The 25037-nt window shown below is 48.5% G+C and overlaps 8 non-coding genes across 8 annotated transcripts; all 8 read right to left on the bottom strand.

Moving 5' to 3' along the window:
* Positions 1-1997: 1997 nt before the first annotated feature.
* Positions 1998-2116, bottom strand: LOC137322410 (5S ribosomal RNA). The gene has a single exon (XR_010963118.1). It is a non-coding gene; the product is annotated as a 5S ribosomal RNA (ribosomal RNA).
* A 3002-nt stretch (positions 2117-5118) lies between these two features.
* Positions 5119-5237, bottom strand: LOC137322409 (5S ribosomal RNA). The gene has a single exon (XR_010963117.1). It is a non-coding gene; the product is annotated as a 5S ribosomal RNA (ribosomal RNA).
* Positions 5238-8239: 3002 nt separating this feature from the next.
* LOC137322408 (5S ribosomal RNA) lies at positions 8240-8358 on the bottom strand. Its single transcript, XR_010963116.1, has one exon. It is a non-coding gene; the product is annotated as a 5S ribosomal RNA (ribosomal RNA).
* A 3002-nt stretch (positions 8359-11360) lies between these two features.
* Positions 11361-11479, bottom strand: LOC137322407 (5S ribosomal RNA). Its single transcript, XR_010963115.1, has one exon. It is a non-coding gene; the product is annotated as a 5S ribosomal RNA (ribosomal RNA).
* A 3002-nt stretch (positions 11480-14481) lies between these two features.
* On the bottom strand, positions 14482-14600 carry LOC137322405 (5S ribosomal RNA). The gene has a single exon (XR_010963113.1). It is a non-coding gene; the product is annotated as a 5S ribosomal RNA (ribosomal RNA).
* Positions 14601-17598: 2998 nt separating this feature from the next.
* On the bottom strand, positions 17599-17717 carry LOC137322404 (5S ribosomal RNA). The gene has a single exon (XR_010963112.1). It is a non-coding gene; the product is annotated as a 5S ribosomal RNA (ribosomal RNA).
* A 3002-nt stretch (positions 17718-20719) lies between these two features.
* LOC137322402 (5S ribosomal RNA) lies at positions 20720-20838 on the bottom strand. The gene has a single exon (XR_010963111.1). It is a non-coding gene; the product is annotated as a 5S ribosomal RNA (ribosomal RNA).
* A 3002-nt stretch (positions 20839-23840) lies between these two features.
* Positions 23841-23959, bottom strand: LOC137322401 (5S ribosomal RNA). The gene has a single exon (XR_010963110.1). It is a non-coding gene; the product is annotated as a 5S ribosomal RNA (ribosomal RNA).
* Positions 23960-25037: the final 1078 nt, after the last annotated feature.

Here is a 25037-nt window from a genome sequence, read left to right as displayed (position 1 = left end):
ACACCTGCGCTGGACTTCTGGCTAGTGTCTTCGCGACGAAAGCCCCTGAAATCATTCAATAAACACATGCCGTGATTGTTGGTCGGGAGAGGCCTTTCGGGACTTTCCGGATGCATGAACTAAAATGGGCATCAAAATGGTGATGGAGAGGCTTGTAGATTATGTGGTGTAGGCATAAGAAATGGGGCAGGCAGAGGCCCTAAGGGGTGAAATTGACCTGTCGGAGGCCCGGCAAAACCTGGGGAGAAAGGGACAGAAGTCCAAATGTTGGGTAAAGAAAATGTAGATTCAATATGAAAAGTCAGTACTTGAATGCTTACCTCACGCAATTGTAGGGTTGCCAAGCCTCCAGGATTGCCCTGGAGTCTCCAGGAATTAAAGATTAATCTCCTGGACACTGCTGCCAGCCAACCGTGGAGAAACATCATAGAGGCATTAAAAGAAAAATGGTTTTTCCTTTTCTTTGAACGCTTTTCTTAATTAGTTCGAAAATTATAGCAGATGGGTCAAAAAGGATGTTTGACTGGGTCGGGTGGTTGGAAGTCATGTGATAAAACCTCCAGGAATGCGTCCAACCAGAGTTGGCAACCCTACCTACCCTTCATTGCCTTCCCCTGGCCTTAACCTTCATTAGCTTCACCATTCCTTCACTCACTCACTCACTCACTCACTGCTGCAAAAACGCTGGTCCCTCCTGCCTCAAAATACAGACAACCGGGGAGCAGCCTTTTCTCCTCTCCCAGGCCCAGCTGCTTAGAAAAGGCTCAAGCCCACACCCCAATTTAAGTCACCTTGGCCCAATTCAGGCCAGAAGAAGATGTGTGCCTTTCCGCACATGGATAAAAGCAGCCGCTGGCCCCGATTTGACCGGCAGGTCGGCGAATGTTAGTCTTCATCTCAACAGGGCTGGAATACAATACAAAGTTATGCTACGGTTGTATGAAGCTCTGCTTAGACCGCATCTGGAGTACTGCGTTCAGTTCTGGGCACCACACCTCAGGAAGGATACACTGGTCTTGGAGGGGCTGCAGCGCACATTTACCAAAATGATACCGGGGCTAAAAGGGTTAAGTTGTCAGGACAGGTTGCATCGACTAGGCTCGTATTCCCTTGAGTTTAGAAGATTAAGATCTAATTGAGGTGTTTAAGATTATTAAAGGAGCTGATAGGCTCGATAGAGAAACTATTTCCTCTGGTGGGGGAGTCCGGAACAAGGGGGCATAATCTGAAAATTACAGCTAGGCAGTTCACGGGTGATGTCAGGAAGCACTTCTTCACACAAAGTGTAGTAGAAATCTGGAACTCTCTCCCCCAAAAAGCTGTTGAGGCTGGGGATCAATTGAAAATCTCAAAACCGAGATTGATTGATTTTTGTTAGGCACGGGTGTTGAGGGTTATGGAGCACAGGCGGGTAAATGGAGTTAAGGTACACATCAGTCACGAATGGCGGAACAGGCTCAAAGGGCTGAATGGCCTTCTCCCGTTCCTATGAACGTGCTGCCAGGAAATGGGCCGAGGAAAGCGAGCAACAGCGAGCGACCGAGTGAGCGAGCGAGCGAGCGATCAGCAAAAAGACTGGCAAATGAAGGCAGCGTCGGCGTGAAGAACAGCAAACAGCTAACAAGAAAAGCTGACGGCAGTTGCTATTTCCAGGCAGTGTCCCAAGCGAGTACTGACCAGGCCTGCCTCTGACTTAGCTTGTGATATCGGATGGGATGGGGTACTTTTCAGAGGAGTGTGGGAGTAAGCGATGGCCTGCTTTGCTTCTCTTTACTTAAACGCTTGCTGCTTTGTGTATGTTTTTTGCCAGCTTATTTTCTTCATGTGTTTTTTTTTGTTGACTCTGTGTCGACTCCCTTGCCTTTGTCTGGCAGCAGGAGAATGTGCAGCAAAGGAATGGGCAAAGGAAAGCGAGAGAGAGTGCAGGAGCAAGCAGCAAAAAGCTTTGTGATTGAAGGGAGTGCGCAGAGCTGAGAGCAGCCTCTGCTGGCAAGAAAAGCCTACTGCACCTGGTATTCCCAGGCGGTCTCCCATCCAAGTACTAACCAGGCCTGACTCTGCTTAGCTTCCGAGATCAGACGAGATCGGGCGTTTTCAGACTAGTATGGCCGTAGGCATCAATTGCTTGCTTTTCCCTTTACTTAAAGGGCTGCAGTCCTCTTCTTCATTCTTTACCACACTTTCTGCACTTGCCTGGCGCCGGGGGAAACAACATCACTCACAGGGTACACGCATTCGCACTGCCAAACACAAACACACACAAGTCCTGCTTCATCTGCAAAACAATCACATAGCAAGCTCAACGCTTCATTCAAATCCTACAACATAGCAACAGGAGGAGGCCATTCACACCCGCCTGCCTGCCTGTCTGCCTGCCTGCCTGCCTGCCTGCTCCGCCATTTCAGAACATCATGGCTCATCTCTCATCTAACTCCAGAGACCTGCCTTTCGCCCATATCCCTTCATACCTTTGCTTGACAAAAACCTATCTCTCTCACATTTCAATTTCGCAATTCAGCTCCTATCAATTGCCCTTTGCGTGAGAGACTTACAAACTTCTACCACCCTTTGTGGGTAGTAATGTTTTCTCATCTCTCTCCTCAAAGGTCTGGCTCTACTTTTTAGACTCTGCCCCCTACTCCTAGAATCCCCAACCAGCGGAAATAGTTGCTCTCTATCCACCCTATCTGTTCCCCTTAATATCTTATGAACTTCCATCAGATCACCCCTTAACCTTCGAAACTCCACAGAATACAACCCCAATTTGTGTCATCTCTCCTCGTAACTTAACCCTTGAAGTCCGGCTAGCGTTCTAGTAAACCTACGCCGCACTCCCTCCGAGGCCGATATGTCCTTCCGAAGGTGCGGTGCCCAGAACTGCTCACAGTACTCCAGGTGCGGTCTAACCAGGGTTTTGTATAGCTGCAGCATAACTTCTGCCGCCTTGTACTCTAGTCCTCTACTCACACTTTCACCAGCTACGGATAGGGACCAAGTTAAAAACAAGGACCTCAAAGGTAGCAATCTCTGCAAGGGAAAACATTTACTGGCCTGTGGCCTCCTTCTGTGCTGTACTAAGAAGTAAACTTAGCACTGACCTTTCTCACATAAAAACTCATCAACACCTGCGCTGGACTTCTGGCTAGTGTCTTCGCGACGAAAGCCCCTGAAATCATTCAATAAACACATGCCGTGATTGTTGGTCGGGAGAGGCCTTTCGGGACTTTCCGGATGCATGAACTAAAATGGGCATCAAAATGGTGATGGAGAGGCTTGTAGATTATGTGGTGTAGGCATAAGAAATGGGGCAGGCAGAGGCCCTAAGGGGTGAAATTGACCTGTCGGAGGCCCGGCAAAACCTGGGGAGAAAGGGACAGAAGTCCAAATGTTGGGTAAAGAAAATGTAGATTCAATATGAAAAGTCAGTACTTGAATGCTTACCTCACGCAATTGTAGGGTTGCCAAGCCTCCAGGATTGCCCTGGAGTCTCCAGGAATTAAAGATTAATCTCCTGGACACTGCTGCCAGCCAACCGTGGAGAAACATCATAGAGGCATTAAAAGAAAAATGGTTTTTCCTTTTCTTTGAACGCTTTTCTTAATTAGTTCGAAAATTATAGCAGATGGGTCAAAAAGGATGTTTGACTGGGTCGGGTGGTTGGAAGTCATGTGATAAAACCTCCAGGAATGCGTCCAACCAGAGTTGGCAACCCTACCTACCCTTCATTGCCTTCCCCTGGCCTTAACCTTCATTAGCTTCACCATTCCTTCACTCACTCACTCACTCACTCACTGCTGCAAAAACGCTGGTCCCTCCTGCCTCAAAATACAGACAACCGGGGAGCAGCCTTTTCTCCTCTCCCAGGCCCAGCTGCTTAGAAAAGGCTCAAGCCCACACCCCAATTTAAGTCACCTTGGCCCAATTCAGGCCAGAAGAAGATGTGTGCCTTTCCGCACATGGATAAAAGCAGCCGCTGGCCCCGATTTGACCGGCAGGTCGGCGAATGTTAGTCTTCATCTCAACAGGGCTGGAATACAATACAAAGTTATGCTACGGTTGTATAAAGCTCTGCTTAGACCGCATCTGGAGTACTGCGTTCAGTTCTGGGCACCACACCTCAGGAAGGATACACTGGTCTTGGAGGGGCTGCAGCGCACATTTACCAAAATGATACCGGGGCTAAAAGGGTTAAGTTGTCAGGACAGGTTGCATCGACTAGGCTCGTATTCCCTTGAGTTTAGAAGATTAAGATCTAATTGAGGTGTTTAAGATTATTAAAGGAGCTGATAGGCTCGATAGAGAAACTATTTCCTCTGGTGGGGGAGTCCGGAACAAGGGGGCATAATCTGAAAATTACAGCTAGGCAGTTCACGGGTGATGTCAGGAAGCACTTCTTCACACAAAGTGTAGTAGAAATCTGGAACTCTCTCCCCCAAAAAGCTGTTGAGGCTGGGGATCAATTGAAAATCTCAAAACCGAGATTGATTGATTTTTGTTAGGCACGGGTGTTGAGGGTTATGGAGCACAGGCGGGTAAATGGAGTTAAGGTACACATCAGTCACGAATGGCGGAACAGGCTCAAAGGGCTGAATGGCCTTCTCCCGTTCCTATGAACGTGCTGCCAGGAAATGGGCAGAGGAAAGCGAGCAACAGCGAGCGAGCGAGTGAGCGAGCGAGCGAGCGATCAGCAAAAAGACTGGCAAATGAAGGCAGCGTCGGCGTGAAGAACAGCAAACAGCTAACAAGAAAAGCTGACGGCAGTTGCTATTTCCAGGCGGTGTCCCAAGCGAGTACTGACCAGGCCTGCCTCTGACTTAGCTTGTGATATCGGATGGGATGGGGTACTTTTCAGAGGAGTGTGGGAGTAAGCGATGGCCTGCTTTGCTTCTCTTTACTTAAACGCTTGCTGCTTTGTGTATGTTTTTTGCCAGCTTATTTTCTTCATGTGTTTTTTTTTGTTGACTCTGTGTCGACTCCCTTGCCTTTGTCTGGCAGCAGGAGAATGTGCAGCAAAGGAATGGGCAAAGGAAAGCGAGAGAGAGTGCAGGAGCAAGCAGCAAAAAGCTTTGTGATTGAAGGGAGTGCGCAGAGCTGAGAGCAGCCTCTGCTGGCAAGAAAAGCCTACTGCACCTGGTATTCCCAGGCGGTCTCCCATCCAAGTACTAACCAGGCCTGACTCTGCTTAGCTTCCGAGATCAGACGAGATCGGGCGTTTTCAGACTAGTATGGCCGTAGGCATCAATTGCTTGCTTTTCCCTTTACTTAAAGGGCTGCAGTCTTCTTCTTCATTCTTTACCATACTTTCTGCACTTGCCTGGCGCCGGGGGAAACAACATCACTCACAGGGTACACGCATTCGCACTGCCAAACACAAACACACACAAGTCCTGCTTCATCTGCAAAACAATCACATAGCAAGCTCAACGCTTCATTCAAATCCTACAACATAGCAACAGGAGGAGGCCATTCACACCCACCCGCCTGCCTGCCTGTCTGCCTGCCTGCCTGCCTGCTCCGCCATTTCAGAACATCATGGCTCATCTCTCATCTAACTCCAGAGACCTGCCTTTCGCCCATATCCCTTCATACCTTTGCTTGACAAAAACCTATCTCTCTCACATTTCAATTTCGCAATTCAGCTCCTATCAATTGCCCTTTGCGTGAGAGACTTACAAACTTCTACCACCCTTTGTGGGTAGTAATGTTTTCTCATCTCTCTCCTCAAAGGTCTGGCTCTACTTTTTAGACTCTGCCCCCTACTCCTAGAATCCCCAACCAGCGGAAATAGTTGCTCTCTATCCACCCTATCTGTTCCCCTTAATATCTTATGAACTTCCATCAGATCACCCCTTAACCTTCGAAACTCCAGAGAATACAACCCCAATTTGTGTCATCTCTCCTCGTAACTTAACCCTTGAAGTCCAGCTAGCGTTCTAGTAAACCTACGCCGCACTCCCTCCGAGGCCGATATGTCCTTCCGAAGGTGCGGTGCCCAGAACTGCTCACAGTACTCCAGGTGCGGTCTAACCAGGGTTTTGTATAGCTGCAGCATAACTTCTGCCGCCTTGTACTCTAGTCCTCTACTCACACTTTCACCAGCTACGGATAGGGACCAAGTTAAAAACAAGGACCTCAAAGGTAGCAATCTCTGCAAGGGAAAACATTTACTGGCCTGTGGCCTCCTTCTGTGCTGTACTAAGAAGTAAACTTAGCACTGACCTTTCTCACATAAAAACTCATCAACACCTGCGCTGGACTTCTGGCTAGTGTCTTCGCGACGAAAGCCCCTGAAATCATTCAATAAACACATGCCGTGATTGTTGGTCGGGAGAGGCCTTTCGGGACTTTCCGGATGCATGAACTAAAATGGGCATCAAAATGGTGATGGAGAGGCTTGTAGATTATGTGGTGTAGGCATAAGAAATGGGGCAGGCAGAGGCCCTAAGGGGTGAAATTGACCTGTCGGAGGCCCGGCAAAACCTGGGGAGAAAGGGACAGAAGTCCAAATGTTGGGTAAAGAAAATGTAGATTCAATATGAAAAGTCAGTACTTGAATGCTTACCTCACGCAATTGTAGGGTTGCCAAGCCTCCAGGATTGCCCTGGAGTCTCCAGGAATTAAAGATTAATCTCCTGGACACTGCTGCCAGCCAACCGTGGAGAAACATCATAGAGGCATTAAAAGAAAAATGGTTTTTCCTTTTCTTTGAACGCTTTTCTTAATTAGTTCGAAAATTATAGCAGATGGGTCAAAAAGGATGTTTGACTGGGTCGGGTGGTTGGAAGTCATGTGATAAAACCTCCAGGAATGCGTCCAACCAGAGTTGGCAACCCTACCTACCCTTCATTGCCTTCCCCTGGCCTTAACCTTCATTAGCTTCACCATTCCTTCACTCACTCACTCACTCACTCACTGCTGCAAAAACGCTGGTCCCTCCTGCCTCAAAATACAGACAACCGGGGAGCAGCCTTTTCTCCTCTCCCAGGCCCAGCTGCTTAGAAAAGGCTCAAGCCCACACCCCAATTTAAGTCACCTTGGCCCAATTCAGGCCAGAAGAAGATGTGTGCCTTTCCGCACATGGATAAAAGCAGCCGCTGGCCCCGATTTGACCGGCAGGTCGGCGAATGTTAGTCTTCATCTCAACAGGGCTGGAATACAATACAAAGTTATGCTACGGTTGTATAAAGCTCTGCTTAGACCGCATCTGGAGTACTGCGTTCAGTTCTGGGCACCACACCTCAGGAAGGATACACTGGTCTTGGAGGGGCTGCAGCGCACATTTACCAAAATGATACCGGGGCTAAAAGGGTTAAGTTGTCAGGACAGGTTGCATCGACTAGGCTCGTATTCCCTTGAGTTTAGAAGATTAAGATCTAATTGAGGTGTTTAAGATTATTAAAGGAGCTGATAGGCTCGATAGAGAAACTATTTCCTCTGGTGGGGGAGTCCGGAACAAGGGGGCATAATCTGAAAATTACAGCTAGGCAGTTCACGGGTGATGTCAGGAAGCACTTCTTCACACAAAGTGTAGTAGAAATCTGGAACTCTCTCCCCCAAAAAGCTGTTGAGGCTGGGGATCAATTGAAAATCTCAAAACCGAGATTGATTGATTTTTGTTAGGCACGGGTGTTGAGGGTTATGGAGCACAGGCGGGTAAATGGAGTTAAGGTACACATCAGTCACGAATGGCGGAACAGGCTCAAAGGGCTGAATGGCCTTCTCCCGTTCCTATGAACGTGCTGCCAGGAAATGGGCCGAGGAAAGCGAGCAACAGCGAGCGACCGAGTGAGCGAGCGAGCGAGCGATCAGCAAAAAGACTGGCAAATGAAGGCAGCGTCGGCGTGAAGAACAGCAAACAGCTAACAAGAAAAGCTGACGGCAGTTGCTATTTCCAGGCGGTGTCCCAAGCGAGTACTGACCAGGCCTGCCTCTGACTTAGCTTGTGATATCGGATGGGATGGGGTACTTTTCAGAGGAGTGTGGGAGTAAGCGATGGCCTGCTTTGCTTCTCTTTACTTAAACGCTTGCTGCTTTGTGTATGTTTTTTGCCAGCTTATTTTCTTCATGTGTTTTTTTTTGTTGACTCTGTGTCGACTCCCTTGCCTTTGTCTGGCAGCAGGAGAATGTGCAGCAAAGGAATGGGCAAAGGAAAGCGAGAGAGAGTGCAGGAGCAAGCAGCAAAAAGCTTTGTGATTGAAGGGAGTGCGCAGAGCTGAGAGCAGCCTCTGCTGGCAAGAAAAGCCTACTGCACCTGGTATTCCCAGGCGGTCTCCCATCCAAGTACTAACCAGGCCTGACTCTGCTTAGCTTCCGAGATCAGACGAGATCGGGCGTTTTCAGACTAGTATGGCCGTAGGCATCAATTGCTTGCTTTTCCCTTTACTTAAAGGGCTGCAGTCTTCTTCTTCATTCTTTACCATACTTTCTGCACTTGCCTGGCGCCGGGGGAAACAACATCACTCACAGGGTACACGCATTCGCACTGCCAAACACAAACACACACAAGTCCTGCTTCATCTGCAAAACAATCACATAGCAAGCTCAACGCTTCATTCAAATCCTACAACATAGCAACAGGAGGAGGCCATTCACACCCACCCGCCTGCCTGCCTGTCTGCCTGCCTGCCTGCCTGCTCCGCCATTTCAGAACATCATGGCTCATCTCTCATCTAACTCCAGAGACCTGCCTTTCGCCCATATCCCTTCATACCTTTGCTTGACAAAAACCTATCTCTCTCACATTTCAATTTCGCAATTCAGCTCCTATCAATTGCCCTTTGCGTGAGAGACTTACAAACTTCTACCACCCTTTGTGGGTAGTAATGTTTTCTCATCTCTCTCCTCAAAGGTCTGGCTCTACTTTTTAGACTCTGCCCCCTACTCCTAGAATCCCCAACCAGCGGAAATAGTTGCTCTCTATCCACCCTATCTGTTCCCCTTAATATCTTATGAACTTCCATCAGATCACCCCTTAACCTTCGAAACTCCAGAGAATACAACCCCAATTTGTGTCATCTCTCCTCGTAACTTAACCCTTGAAGTCCAGCTAGCGTTCTAGTAAACCTACGCCGCACTCCCTCCGAGGCCGATATGTCCTTCCGAAGGTGCGGTGCCCAGAACTGCTCACAGTACTCCAGGTGCGGTCTAACCAGGGTTTTGTATAGCTGCAGCATAACTTCTGCCGCCTTGTACTCTAGTCCTCTACTCACACTTTCACCAGCTACGGATAGGGACCAAGTTAAAAACAAGGACCTCAAAGGTAGCAATCTCTGCAAGGGAAAACATTTACTGGCCTGTGGCCTCCTTCTGTGCTGTACTAAGAAGTAAACTTAGCACTGACCTTTCTCACATAAAAACTCATCAACACCTGCGCTGGACTTCTGGCTAGTGTCTTCGCGACGAAAGCCCCTGAAATCATTCAATAAACACATGCCGTGATTGTTGGTCGGGAGAGGCCTTTCGGGACTTTCCGGATGCATGAACTAAAATGGGCATCAAAATGGTGATGGAGAGGCTTGTAGATTATGTGGTGTAGGCATAAGAAATGGGGCAGGCAGAGGCCCTAAGGGGTGAAATTGACCTGTCGGAGGCCCGGCAAAACCTGGGGAGAAAGGGACAGAAGTCCAAATGTTGGGTAAAGAAAATGTAGATTCAATATGAAAAGTCAGTACTTGAATGCTTACCTCACGCAATTGTAGGGTTGCCAAGCCTCCAGGATTGCCCTGGAGTCTCCAGGAATTAAAGATTAATCTCCTGGACACTGCTGCCAGCCAACCGTGGAGAAACATCATAGAGGCATTAAAAGAAAAATGGTTTTTCCTTTTCTTTGAACGCTTTTCTTAATTAGTTCGAAAATTATAGCAGATGGGTCAAAAAGGATGTTTGACTGGGTCGGGTGGTTGGAAGTCATGTGATAAAACCTCCAGGAATGCGTCCAACCAGAGTTGGCAACCCTACCTACCCTTCATTGCCTTCCCCTGGCCTTAACCTTCATTAGCTTCACCATTCCTTCACTCACTCACTCACTCACTCACTGCTGCAAAAACGCTGGTCCCTCCTGCCTCAAAATACAGACAACCGGGGAGCAGCCTTTTCTCCTCTCCCAGGCCCAGCTGCTTAGAAAAGGCTCAAGCCCACACCCCAATTTAAGTCACCTTGGCCCAATTCAGGCCAGAAGAAGATGTGTGCCTTTCCGCACATGGATAAAAGCAGCCGCTGGCCCCGATTTGACCGGCAGGTCGGCGAATGTTAGTCTTCATCTCAACAGGGCTGGAATACAATACAAAGTTATGCTACGGTTGTATAAAGCTCTGCTTAGACCGCATCTGGAGTACTGCGTTCAGTTCTGGGCACCACACCTCAGGAAGGATACACTGGTCTTGGAGGGGCTGCAGCGCACATTTACCAAAATGATACCGGGGCTAAAAGGGTTAAGTTGTCAGGACAGGTTGCATCGACTAGGCTCGTATTCCCTTGAGTTTAGAAGATTAAGATCTAATTGAGGTGTTTAAGATTATTAAAGGAGCTGATAGGCTCGATAGAGAAACTATTTCCTCTGGTGGGGGAGTCCGGAACAAGGGGGCATAATCTGAAAATTACAGCTAGGCAGTTCACGGGTGATGTCAGGAAGCACTTCTTCACACAAAGTGTAGTAGAAATCTGGAACTCTCTCCCCCAAAAAGCTGTTGAGGCTGGGGATCAATTGAAAATCTCAAAACCGAGATTGATTGATTTTTGTTAGGCACGGGTGTTGAGGGTTATGGAGCACAGGCGGGTAAATGGAGTTAAGGTACACATCAGTCACGAATGGCGGAACAGGCTCAAAGGGCTGAATGGCCTTCTCCCGTTCCTATGAACGTGCTGCCAGGAAATGGGCCGAGGAAAGCGAGCAACAGCGAGCGAGCGAGTGAGCGAGCGAGCGAGCGATCAGCAAAAAGACTGGCAAATGAAGGCAGCGTCGGCGTGAAGAACAGCAAACAGCTAACAAGAAAAGCTGACGGCAGTTGCTATTTCCAGGCGGTGTCCCAAGCGAGTACTGACCAGGCCTGCCTCTGACTTAGCTTGTGATATCGGATGGGATGGGGTACTTTTCAGAGGAGTGTGGGAGTAAGCGATGGCCTGCTTTGCTTCTCTTTACTTAAACGCTTGCTGCTTTGTGTATGTTTTTTGCCAGCTTATTTTCTTCATGTGTTTTTTTTTGTTGACTCTGTGTCGACTCCCTTGCCTTTGTCTGGCAGCAGGAGAATGTGCAGCAAAGGAATGGGCAAAGGAAAGCGAGAGAGAGTGCAGGAGCAAGCAGCAAAAAGCTTTGTGATTGAAGGGAGTGCGCAGAGCTGAGAGCAGCCTCTGCTGGCAAGAAAAGCCTACTGCACCTGGTATTCCCAGGCGGTCTCCCATCCAAGTACTAACCAGGCCTGACTCTGCTTAGCTTCCGAGATCAGACGAGATCGGGCGTTTTCAGACTAGTATGGCCGTAGGCATCAATTGCTTGCTTTTCCCTTTACTTAAAGGGCTGCAGTCCTCTTCTTCATTCTTTACCACACTTTCTGCACTTGCCTGGCGCCGGGGGAAACAACATCACTCACAGGGTACACGCATTCGCACTGCCAAACACAAACACACACAAGTCCTGCTTCATCTGCAAAACAATCACATAGCAAGCTCAACGCTTCATTCAAATCCTACAACATAGCAACAGGAGGAGGCCATTCACACCCGCCTGCCTGCCTGTCTGCCTGCCTGCCTGCCTGCCTGCTCCGCCATTTCAGAACATCATGGCTCATCTCTCATCTAACTCCAGAGACCTGCCTTTCGCCCATATCCCTTCATACCTTTGCTTGACAAAAACCTATCTCTCTCACATTTCAATTTCGCAATTCAGCTCCTATCAATTGCCCTTTGCGTGAGAGACTTACAAACTTCTACCACCCTTTGTGGGTAGTAATGTTTTCTCATCTCTCTCCTCAAAGGTCTGGCTCTACTTTTTAGACTCTGCCCCCTATTCCTAGAATCCCCAACCAGCGGAAATAGTTGCTCTCTATCCACCCTATCTGTTCCCCTTAATATCTTATGAACTTCCATCAGATCACCCCTTAACCTTCGAAACTCCAGAGAATACAACCCCAATTTGTGTCATCTCTCCTCGTAACTTAACCCTTGAAGTCCAGCTAGCGTTCTAGTAAACCTACGCCGCACTCCCTCCGAGGCCGATATGTCCTTCCGAAGGTGCGGTGCCCAGAACTGCTCACAGTACTCCAGGTGCGGTCTAACCAGGGTTTTGTATAGCTGCAGCATAACTTCTGCCGCCTTGTACTCTAGTCCTCTACTCACACTTTCACCAGCTACGGATAGGGACCAAGTTAAAAACAAGGACCTCAAAGGTAGCAATCTCTGCAAGGGAAAACATTTACTGGCCTGTGGCCTCCTTCTGTGCTGTACTAAGAAGTAAACTTAGCACTGACCTTTCTCACATAAAAACTCATCAACACCTGCGCTGGACTTCTGGCTAGTGTCTTCGCGACGAAAGCCCCTGAAATCATTCAATAAACACATGCCGTGATTGTTGGTCGGGAGAGGCCTTTCGGGACTTTCCGGATGCATGAACTAAAATGGGCATCAAAATGGTGATGGAGAGGCTTGTAGATTATGTGGTGTAGGCATAAGAAATGGGGCAGGCAGAGGCCCTAAGGGGTGAAATTGACCTGTCGGAGGCCCGGCAAAACCTGGGGAGAAAGGGACAGAAGTCCAAATGTTGGGTAAAGAAAATGTAGATTCAATATGAAAAGTCAGTACTTGACTGCTTACCTCACGCAATTGTAGGGTTGCCAAGCCTCCAGGATTGCCCTGGAGTCTCCAGGAATTAAAGATTAATCTCCTGGACACTGCTGCCAACCAACCGTGGAGAAACATCATAGAGGCATTAAAAGAAAAATGGTTTTTCCTTTTCTTTGAACGCTTTTCTTAATTAGTTCGAAAATTATAGCAGATGGGTCAAAAAGGATGTTTGACTGGGTCGGGTGGTTGGAAGTCATGTGATAAAACCTCCAGGAATGCGTCCAACCAGAGTTGGCAACCCTACCTACCCTTCATTGCCTTCCCCTGGCCTTAACCTTCATTAGCTTCACCATTCCTTCACTCACTCACTCACTCACTCACTGCTGCAAAAACGCTGGTCCCTCCTGCCTCAAAATACAGACAACCGGGGAGCAGCCTTTTCTCCTCTCCCAGGCCCAGCTGCTTAGAAAAGGCTCAAGCCCACACCCCAATTTAAGTCACCTTGGCCCAATTCAGGCCAGAAGAAGATGTGTGCCTTTCCGCACATGGATAAAAGCAGCCGCTGGCCCCGATTTGACCGGCAGGTCGGCGAATGTTAGTCTTCATCTCAACAGGGCTGGAATACAATACAAAGTTATGCTACGGTTGTATAAAGCTCTGCTTAGACCGCATCTGGAGTACTGCGTTCAGTTCTGGGCACCACACCTCAGGAAGGATACACTGGTCTTGGAGGGGCTGCAGCGCACATTTACCAAAATGATACCGGGGCTAAAAGGGTTAAGTTGTCAGGACAGGTTGCATCGACTAGGCTCGTATTCCCTTGAGTTTAGAAGATTAAGATCTAATTGAGGTGTTTAAGATTATTAAAGGAGCTGATAGGCTCGATAGAGAAACTATTTCCTCTGGTGGGGGAGTCCGGAACAAGGGGGCATAATCTGAAAATTACAGCTAGGCAGTTCACGGGTGATGTCAGGAAGCACTTCTTCACACAAAGTGTAGTAGAAATCTGGAACTCTCTCCCCCAAAAAGCTGTTGAGGCTGGGGATCAATTGAAAATCTCAAAACCGAGATTGATTGATTTTTGTTAGGCACGGGTGTTGAGGGTTATGGAGCACAGGCGGGTAAATGGAGTTAAGGTACACATCAGTCACGAATGGCGGAACAGGCTCAAAGGGCTGAATGGCCTTCTCCCGTTCCTATGAACGTGCTGCCAGGAAATGGGCAGAGGAAAGCGAGCAACAGCGAGCGAGCGAGTGAGCGAGCGAGCGAGCGATCAGCAAAAAGACTGGCAAATGAAGGCAGCGTCGGCGTGAAGAACAGCAAACAGCTAACAAGAAAAGCTGACGGCAGTTGCTATTTCCAGGCGGTGTCCCAAGCGAGTACTGACCAGGCCTGCCTCTGACTTAGCTTGTGATATCGGATGGGATGGGGTACTTTTCAGAGGAGTGTGGGAGTAAGCGATGGCCTGCTTTGCTTCTCTTTACTTAAACGCTTGCTGCTTTGTGTATGTTTTTTGCCAGCTTATTTTCTTCATGTGTTTTTTTTTGTTGACTCTGTGTCGACTCCCTTGCCTTTGTCTGGCAGCAGGAGAATGTGCAGCAAAGGAATGGGCAAAGGAAAGCGAGAGAGAGTGCAGGAGCAAGCAGCAAAAAGCTTTGTGATTGAAGGGAGTGCGCAGAGCTGAGAGCAGCCTCTGCTGGCAAGAAAAGCCTACTGCACCTGGTATTCCCAGGCGGTCTCCCATCCAAGTACTAACCAGGCCTGACTCTGCTTAGCTTCCGAGATCAGACGAGATCGGGCGTTTTCAGACTAGTATGGCCGTAGGCATCAATTGCTTGCTTTTCCCTTTACTTAAAGGGCTGCAGTCTTCTTCTTCATTCTTTACCATACTTTCTGCACTTGCCTGGCGCCGGGGGAAACAACATCACTCACAGGGTACACGCATTCGCACTGCCAAACACAAACACACACAAGTCCTGCTTCATCTGCAAAACAATCACATAGCAAGCTCAACGCTTCATTCAAATCCTACAACATAGCAACAGGAGGAGGCCATTCACACCCGCCTGCCTGCCTGTCTGCCTGCCTGCCTGCCTGCTCCGCCATTTCAGAACATCATGGCTCATCTCTCATCTAACTCCAGAGACCTGCCTTTCGCCCATATCCCTTCATACCTTTGCTTGACAAAAACCTATCTCTCTCACATTTCAATTTCGCAATTCAGCTCCTATCAATTGCCCTTTGCGTGAGAGACTTACAAACTTCTACCACCCTTTGTGGGTAGTAATGTTTTCTCATCTCTCTCCTCAAAGGTCTGGCTCTACTTTTTAGACTCTGCCCCCTACTCCTAGAATCCCCAACCAGCGGAAATAGTTGCTCTCTATCCACCCTATCTGTTCCCCTTAATATCTTATGAACTTCCATCAGATCACCCCTTAACCTTCGAAACTCCAGAGAATACAACCCCAATTTGTGTCATCTCTCCTCGTAACTTAACCCTTGAAGTCCAGCTAGCGTTCTAGTAAACCTACGCCGCACTCCCTCCGAGGCCGATATGTCCTTCCGAAGGTGCGGTGCCCAGAACTGCTCACAGTACTCCAGGTGCGGTCTAACCAGGGTTTTGTATAGCTGCAGCATAACTTCTGCCGCCTTGTACTCTAGTCCTCTACTCACACTTTCACCAGCTACGGATAGGGACCAAGTTAAAAACAAGGACCTCAAAGGTAGCAATCTCTGCAAGGGAAAACATTTACTGGCCTGTGGCCTCCTTCTGTGCTGTACTAAGAAGTAAACTTAGCACTGACCTTTCTCACATAAAAACTCATCAACACCTGCGCTGGACTTCTGGCTAGTGTCTTCGCGACGAAAGCCCCTGAAATCATTCAATAAACACATGCCGTGATTGTTGGTCGGGAGAGGCCTTTCGGGACTTTCCGGATGCATGAACTAAAATGGGCATCAAAATGGTGATGGAGAGGCTTGTAGATTATGTGGTGTAGGCATAAGAAATGGGGCAGGCAGAGGCCCTAAGGGGTGAAATTGACCTGTCGGAGGCCCGGCAAAACCTGGGGAGAAAGGGACAGAAGTCCAAATGTTGGGTAAAGAAAATGTAGATTCAATATGAAAAGTCAGTACTTGAATGCTTACCTCACGCAATTGTAGGGTTGCCAAGCCTCCAGGATTGCCCTGGAGTCTCCAGGAATTAAAGATTAATCTCCTGGACACTGCTGCCAGCCAACCGTGGAGAAACATCATAGAGGCATTAAAAGAAAAATGGTTTTTCCTTTTCTTTGAACGCTTTTCTTAATTAGTTCGAAAATTATAGCAGATGGGTCAAAAAGGATGTTTGACTGGGTCGGGTGGTTGGAAGTCATGTGATAAAACCTCCAGGAATGCGTCCAACCAGAGTTGGCAACCCTACCTACCCTTCATTGCCTTCCCCTGGCCTTAACCTTCATTAGCTTCACCATTCCTTCACTCACTCACTCACTCACTCACTGCTGCAAAAACGCTGGTCCCTCCTGCCTCAAAATACAGACAACCGGGGAGCAGCCTTTTCTCCTCTCCCAGGCCCAGCTGCTTAGAAAAGGCTCAAGCCCACACCCCAATTTAAGTCACCTTGGCCCAATTCAGGCCAGAAGAAGATGTGTGCCTTTCCGCACATGGATAAAAGCAGCCGCTGGCCCCGATTTGACCGGCAGGTCGGCGAATGTTAGTCTTCATCTCAACAGGGCTGGAATACAATACAAAGTTATGCTACGGTTGTATAAAGCTCTGCTTAGACCGCATCTGGAGTACTGCGTTCAGTTCTGGGCACCACACCTCAGGAAGGATACACTGGTCTTGGAGGGGCTGCAGCGCACATTTACCAAAATGATACCGGGGCTAAAAGGGTTAAGTTGTCAGGACAGGTTGCATCGACTAGGCTCGTATTCCCTTGAGTTTAGAAGATTAAGATCTAATTGAGGTGTTTAAGATTATTAAAGGAGCTGATAGGCTCGATAGAGAAACTATTTCCTCTGGTGGGGGAGTCCGGAACAAGGGGGCATAATCTGAAAATTACAGCTAGGCAGTTCACGGGTGATGTCAGGAAGCACTTCTTCACACAAAGTGTAGTAGAAATCTGGAACTCTCTCCCCCAAAAAGCTGTTGAGGCTGGGGATCAATTGAAAATCTCAAAACCGAGATTGATTGATTTTTGTTAGGCACGGGTGTTGAGGGTTATGGAGCACAGGCGGGTAAATGGAGTTAAGGTACACATCAGTCACGAATGGCGGAACAGGCTCAAAGGGCTGAATGGCCTTCTCCCGTTCCTATGAACGTGCTGCCAGGAAATGGGCCGAGGAAAGCGAGCAACAGCGAGCGACCGAGTGAGCGAGCGAGCGAGCGATCAGCAAAAAGACTGGCAAATGAAGGCAGCGTCGGCGTGAAGAACAGCAAACAGCTAACAAGAAAAGCTGACGGCAGTTGCTATTTCCAGGCGGTGTCCCAAGCGAGTACTGACCAGGCCTGCCTCTGACTTAGCTTGTGATATCGGATGGGATGGGGTACTTTTCAGAGGAGTGTGGGAGTAAGCGATGGCCTGCTTTGCTTCTCTTTACTTAAACGCTTGCTGCTTTGTGTATGTTTTTTGCCAGCTTATTTTCTTCATGTGTTTTTTTTTGTTGACTCTGTGTCGACTCCCTTGCCTTTGTCTGGCAGCAGGAGAATGTGCAGCAAAGGAATGGGCAAAGGAAAGCGAGAGAGAGTGCAGGAGCAAGCAGCAAAAAGCTTTGTGATTGAAGGGAGTGCGCAGAGCTGAGAGCAGCCTCTGCTGGCAAGAAAAGCCTACTGCACCTGGTATTCCCAGGCGGTCTCCCATCCAAGTACTAACCAGGCCTGACTCTGCTTAGCTTCCGAGATCAGACGAGATCGGGCGTTTTCAGACTAGTATGGCCGTAGGCATCAATTGCTTGCTTTTCCCTTTACTTAAAGGGCTGCAGTCTTCTTCTTCATTCTTTACCATACTTTCTGCACTTGCCTGGCGCCGGGGGAAACAACATCACTCACAGGGTACACGCATTCGCACTGCCAAACACAAACACACACAAGTCCTGCTTCATCTGCAAAACAATCACATAGCAAGCTCAACGCTTCATTCAAATCCTACAACATAGCAACAGGAGGAGGCCATTCACACCCACCCGCCTGCCTGCCTGTCTGCCTGCCTGCCTGCCTGCTCCGCCATTTCAGAACATCATGGCTCATCTCTCATCTAACTCCAGAGACCTGCCTTTCGCCCATATCCCTTCATACCTTTGCTTGACAAAAACCTATCTCTCTCACATTTCAATTTCGCAATTCAGCTCCTATCAATTGCCCTTTGCGTGAGAGACTTACAAACTTCTACCACCCTTTGTGGGTAGTAATGTTTTCTCATCTCTCTCCTCAAAGGTCTGGCTCTACTTTTTAGACTCTGCCCCCTACTCCTAGAATCCCCAACCAGCGGAAATAGTTGCTCTCTATCCACCCTATCTGTTCCCCTTAATATCTTATGAACTTCCATCAGATCACCCCTTAACCTTCGAAACTCCAGAGAATACAACCCCAATTTGTGTCATCTCTCCTCGTAACTTAACCCTTGAAGTCCAGCTAGCGTTCTAGTAAACCTACGCCGCACTCCCTCCGAGGCCGATATGTCCTTCCGAAGGTGCGGTGCCCAGAACTGCTCACAGTACTCCAGGTGCGGTCTAACCAGGGTTTTGTATAGCTGCAGCATAACTTCTGCCGCCTTGTACTCTAGTCCTCTACTCACACTTTCACCAGCTACGGATAGGGACCAAGTTAAAAACAAGGACCTCAAAGGTAGCAATCTCTGCAAGGGAAAACATTTACTGGCCTGTGGCCTCCTTCTGTGCTGTACTAAGAAGTAAACTTAGCACTGACCTTTCTCACATAAAAACTCATCAACACCTGCGCTGGACTTCTGGCTAGTGTCTTCGCGACGAAAGCCCCTGAAATCATTCAATAAACACATGCCGTGATTGTTGGTCGGGAGAGGCCTTTCGGGACTTTCCGGATGCATGAACTAAAATGGGCATCAAAATGGTGATGGAGAGGCTTGTAGATTATGTGGTGTAGGCATAAGAAATGGGGCAGGCAGAGGCCCTAAGGGGTGAAATTGACCTGTCGGAGGCCCGGCAAAACCTGGGGAGAAAGGGACAGAAGTCCAAATGTTGGGTAAAGAAAATGTAGATTCAATATGAAAAGTCAGTACTTGAATGCTTACCTCACGCAATTGTAGGGTTGCCAAGCCTCCAGGATTGCCCTGGAGTCTCCAGGAATTAAAGATTAATCTCCTGGACACTGCTGCCAGCCAACCGTGGAGAAACATCATAGAGGCATTAAAAGAAAAATGGTTTTTCCTTTTCTTTGAACGCTTTTCTTAATTAGTTCGAAAATTATAGCAGATGGGTCAAAAAGGATGTTTGACTGGGTCGGGTGGTTGGAAGTCATGTGATAAAACCTCCAGGAATGCGTCCAACCAGAGTTGGCAACCCTACCTACCCTTCATTGCCTTCCCCTGGCCTTAACCTTCATTAGCTTCACCATTCCTTCACTCACTCACTCACTCACTCACTGCTGCAAAAACGCTGGTCCCTCCTGCCTCAAAATACAGACAACCGGGGAGCAGCCTTTTCTCCTCTCCCAGGCCCAGCTGCTTAGAAAAGGCTCAAGCCCACACCCCAATTTAAGTCACCTTGGCCCAATTCAGGCCAGAAGAAGATGTGTGCCTTTCCGCACATGGATAAAAGCAGCCGCTGGCCCCGATTTGACCGGCAGGTCGGCGAATGTTAGTCTTCATCTCAACAGGGCTGGAATACAATACAAAGTTATGCTACGGTTGTATAAAGCTCTGCTTAGACCGCATCTGGAGTACTGCGTTCAGTTCTGGGCACCACACCTCAGGAAGGATACACTGGTCTTGGAGGGGCTGCAGCGCACATTTACCAAAATGATACCGGGGCTAAAAGGGTTAAGTTGTCAGGACAGGTTGCATCGACTAGGCTCGTATTCCCTTGAGTTTAGAAGATTAAGATCTAATTGAGGTGTTTAAGATTATTAAAGGAGCTGATAGGCTCGATAGAGAAACTATTTCCTCTGGTGGGGGAGTCCGGAACAAGGGGGCATAATCTGAAAATTACAGCTAGGCAGTTCACGGGTGATGTCAGGAAGCACTTCTTCACACAAAGTGTAGTAGAAATCTGGAACTCTCTCCCCCAAAAAGCTGTTGAGGCTGGGGATCAATTGAAAATCTCAAAACCGAGATTGATTGATTTTTGTTAGGCACGGGTGTTGAGGGTTATGGAGCACAGGCGGGTAAATGGAGTTAAGGTACACATCAGTCACGAATGGCGGAACAGGCTCAAAGGGCTGAATGGCCTTCTCCCGTTCCTATGAACGTGCTGCCAGGAAATGGGCCGAGGAAAGCGAGCAACAGCGAGCGAGCGAGTGAGCGAGCGAGCGAGCGATCAGCAAAAAGACTGGCAAATGAAGGCAGCGTCGGCGTGAAGAACAGCAAACAGCTAACAAGAAAAGCTGACGGCAGTTGCTATTTCCAGGCGGTGTCCCAAGCGAGTACTGACCAGGCCTGCCTCTGACTTAGCTTGTGATATCGGATGGGATGGGGTACTTTTCAGAGGAGTGTGGGAGTAAGCGATGGCCTGCTTTGCTTCTCTTTACTTAAACGCTTGCTGCTTTGTGTATGTTTTTTGCCAGCTTATTTTCTTCATGTGTTTTTTTTTGTTGACTCTGTGTCGACTCCCTTGCCTTTGTCTGGCAGCAGGAGAATGTGCAGCAAAGGAATGGGCAAAGGAAAGCGAGAGAGAGTGCAGGAGCAAGCAGCAAAAAGCTTTGTGATTGAAGGGAGTGCGCAGAGCTGAGAGCAGCCTCTGCTGGCAAGAAAAGCCTACTGCACCTGGTATTCCCAGGCGGTCTCCCATCCAAGTACTAACCAGGCCTGACTCTGCTTAGCTTCCGAGATCAGACGAGATCGGGCGTTTTCAGACTAGTATGGCCGTAGGCATCAATTGCTTGCTTTTCCCTTTACTTAAAGGGCTGCAGTCCTCTTCTTCATTCTTTACCACACTTTCTGCACTTGCCTGGCGCCGGGGGAAACAACATCACTCACAGGGTACACGCATTCGCACTGCCAAACACAAACACACACAAGTCCTGCTTCATCTGCAAAACAATCACATAGCAAGCTCAACGCTTCATTCAAATCCTACAACATAGCAACAGGAGGAGGCCATTCACACCCGCCTGCCTGCCTGTCTGCCTGCCTGCCTGCCTGCCTGCTCCGCCATTTCAGAACATCATGGCTCATCTCTCATCTAACTCCAGAGACCTGCCTTTCGCCCATATCCCTTCATACCTTTGCTTGACAAAAACCTATCTCTCTCACATTTCAATTTCGCAATTCAGCTCCTATCAATTGCCCTTTGCGTGAGAGACTTACAAACTTCTACCACCCTTTGTGGGTAGTAATGTTTTCTCATCTCTCTCCTCAAAGGTCTGGCTCTACTTTTTAGACTCTGCCCCCTATTCCTAGAATCCCCAACCAGCGGAAATAGTTGCTCTCTATCCACCCTATCTGTTCCCCTTAATATCTTATGAACTTCCATCAGATCACCCCTTAACCTTCGAAACTCCAGAGAATACAACCCCAATTTGTGTCATCTCTCCTCGTAACTTAACCCTTGAAGTCCAGCTAGCGTTCTAGTAAACCTACGCCGCACTCCCTCCGAGGCCGATATGTCCTTCCGAAGGTGCGGTGCCCAGAACTGCTCACAGTACTCCAGGTGCGGTCTAACCAGGGTTTTGTATAGCTGCAGCATAACTTCTGCCGCCTTGTACTCTAGTCCTCTACTCACACTTTCACCAGCTACGGATAGGGACCAAGTTAAAAACAAGGACCTCAAAGGTAGCAATCTCTGCAAGGGAAAACATTTACTGGCCTGTGGCCTCCTTCTGTGCTGTACTAAGAAGTAAACTTAGCACTGACCTTTCTCACATAAAAACTCATCAACACCTGCGCTGGACTTCTGGCTAGTGTCTTCGCGACGAAAGCCCCTGAAATCATTCAATAAACACATGCCGTGATTGTTGGTCGGGAGAGGCCTTTCGGGACTTTCCGGATGCATGAACTAAAATGGGCATCAAAATGGTGATGGAGAGGCTTGTAGATTATGTGGTGTAGGCATAAGAAATGGGGCAGGCAGAGGCCCTAAGGGGTGAAATTGACCTGTCGGAGGCCCGGCAAAACCTGGGGAGAAAGGGACAGAAGTCCAAATGTTGGGTAAAGAAAATGTAGATTCAATATGAAAAGTCAGTACTTGACTGCTTACCTCACGCAATTGTAGGGTTGCCAAGCCTCCAGGATTGCCCTGGAGTCTCCAGGAATTAAAGATTAATCTCCTGGACACTGCTGCCAACCAACCGTGGAGAAACATCATAGAGGCATTAAAAGAAAAATGGTTTTTCCTTTTCTTTGAACGCTTTTCTTAATTAGTTCGAAAATTATAGCAGATGGGTCAAAAAGGATGTTTGACTGGGTCGGGTGGTTGGAAGTCATGTGATAAAACCTCCAGGAATGCGTCCAACCAGAGTTGGCAACCCTACCTACCCTTCATTGCCTTCCCCTGGCCTTAACCTTCATTAGCTTCACCATTCCTTCACTCACTCACTCACTCACTCACTGCTGCAAAAACGCTGGTCCCTCCTGCCTCAAAATACAGACAACCGGGGAGCAGCCTTTTCTCCTCTCCCAGGCCCAGCTGCTTAGAAAAGGCTCAAGCCCACACCCCAATTTAAGTCACCTTGGCCCAATTCAGGCCAGAAGAAGATGTGTGCCTTTCCGCACATGGATAAAAGCAGCCGCTGGCCCCGATTTGACCGGCAGGTCGGCGAATGTTAGTCTTCATCTCAACAGGGCTGGAATACAATACAAAGTTATGCTACGGTTGTATAAAGCTCTGCTTAGACCGCATCTGGAGTACTGCGTTCAGTTCTGGGCACCACACCTCAGGAAGGATACACTGGTCTTGGAGGGGCTGCAGCGCACATTTACCAAAATGATACCGGGGCTAAAAGGGTTAAGTTGTCAGGACAGGTTGCATCGACTAGGCTCGTATTCCCTTGAGTTTAGAAGATTAAGATCTAATTGAGGTGTTTAAGATTATTAAAGGAGCTGATAGGCTCGATAGAGAAACTATTTCCTCTGGTGGGGGAGTCCGGAACAAGGGGGCATAATCTGAAAATTACAGCTAGGCAGTTCACGGGTGATGTCAGGAAGCACTTCTTCACACAAAGTGTAGTAGAAATCTGGAACTCTCTCCCCCAAAAAGCTGTTGAGGCTGGGGATCAATTGAAAATCTCAAAACCGAGATTGATTGATTTTTGTTAGGCACGGGTGTTGAGGGTTATGGAGCACAGGCGGGTAAATGGAGTTAAGGTACACATCAGTCACGAATGGCGGAACAGGCTCAAAGGGCTGAATGGCCTTCTCCCGTTCCTATGAACGTGCTGCCAGGAAATGGGCAGAGGAAAGCGAGCAACAGCGAGCGAGCGAGTGAGCGAGCGAGCGAGCGATCAGCAAAAAGACTGGCAAATGAAGGCAGCGTCGGCGTGAAGAACAGCAAACAGCTAACAAGAAAAGCTGACGGCAGTTGCTATTTCCAGGCGGTGTCCCAAGCGAGTACTGACCAGGCCTGCCTCTGACTTAGCTTGTGATATCGGATGGGATGGGGTACTTTTCAGAGGAGTGTGGGAGTAAGCGATGGCCTGCTTTGCTTCTCTTTACTTAAACGCTTGCTGCTTTGTGTATGTTTTTTGCCAGCTTATTTTCTTCATGTGTTTTTTTTTGTTGACTCTGTGTCGACTCCCTTGCCTTTGTCTGGCAGCAGGAGAATGTGCAGCAAAGGAATGGGCAAAGGAAAGCGAGAGAGAGTGCAGGAGCAAGCAGCAAAAAGCTTTGTGATTGAAGGGAGTGCGCAGAGCTGAGAGCAGCCTCTGCTGGCAAGAAAAGCCTACTGCACCTGGTATTCCCAGGCGGTCTCCCATCCAAGTACTAACCAGGCCTGACTCTGCTTAGCTTCCGAGATCAGACGAGATCGGGCGTTTTCAGACTAGTATGGCCGTAGGCATCAATTGCTTGCTTTTCCCTTTACTTAAAGGGCTGCAGTCTTCTTCTTCATTCTTTACCATACTTTCTGCACTTGCCTGGCGCCGGGGGAAACAACATCACTCACAGGGTACACGCATTCGCACTGCCAAACACAAACACACACAAGTCCTGCTTCATCTGCAAAACAATCACATAGCAAGCTCAACGCTTCATTCAAATCCTACAACATAGCAACAGGAGGAGGCCATTCACACCCGCCTGCCTGCCTGTCTGCCTGCCTGCCTGCCTGCTCCGCCATTTCAGAACATCATGGCTCATCTCTCATCTAACTCCAGAGACCTGCCTTTCGCCCATATCCCTTCATACCTTTGCTTGACAAAAACCTATCTCTCTCACATTTCAATTTCGCAATTCAGCTCCTATCAATTGCCCTTTGCGTGAGAGACTTACAAACTTCTACCACCCTTTGTGGGTAGTAATGTTTTCTCATCTCTCTCCTCAAAGGTCTGGCTCTACTTTTTAGACTCTGCCCCCTACTCCTAGAATCCCCAACCAGCGGAAATAGTTGCTCTCTATCCACCCTATCTGTTCCCCTTAATATCTTATGAACTTCCATCAGATCACCCCTTAACCTTCGAAACTCCAGAGAATACAACCCCAATTTGTGTCATCTCTCCTCGTAACTTAACCCTTGAAGTCCGGCTAGCGTTCTAGTAAACCTACGCCGCACTCCCTCCGAGGCCGATATGTCCTTCCGAAGGTGCGGTGCCCAGAACTGCTCACAGTACTCCAGGTGCGGTCTAACCAGGGTTTTGTATAGCTGCAGCATAACTTCTGCCGCCTTGTACTCTAGTCCTCTACTCACACTTTCACCAGCTACGGATAGGGACCAAGTTAAAAACAAGGACCTCAAAGGTAGCAATCTCTGCAAGGGAAAACATTTACTGGCCTGTGGCCTCCTTCTGTGCTGTACTAAGAAGTAAACTTAGCACTGACCTTTCTCACATAAAAACTCATCAACACCTGCGCTGGACTTCTGGCTAGTGTCTTCGCGACGAAAGCCCCTGAAATCATTCAATAAACACATGCCGTGATT

This window comes from Heptranchias perlo, chromosome 5 (genome assembly GCF_035084215.1).
Source record: "Heptranchias perlo isolate sHepPer1 chromosome 5, sHepPer1.hap1, whole genome shotgun sequence".
Taxonomy (NCBI): domain Eukaryota; kingdom Metazoa; phylum Chordata; class Chondrichthyes; order Hexanchiformes; family Hexanchidae; genus Heptranchias; species Heptranchias perlo.
Note: the sequence above shows the minus strand (reverse complement) of the source record. Positions and strands in the feature narration are given on the sequence as shown.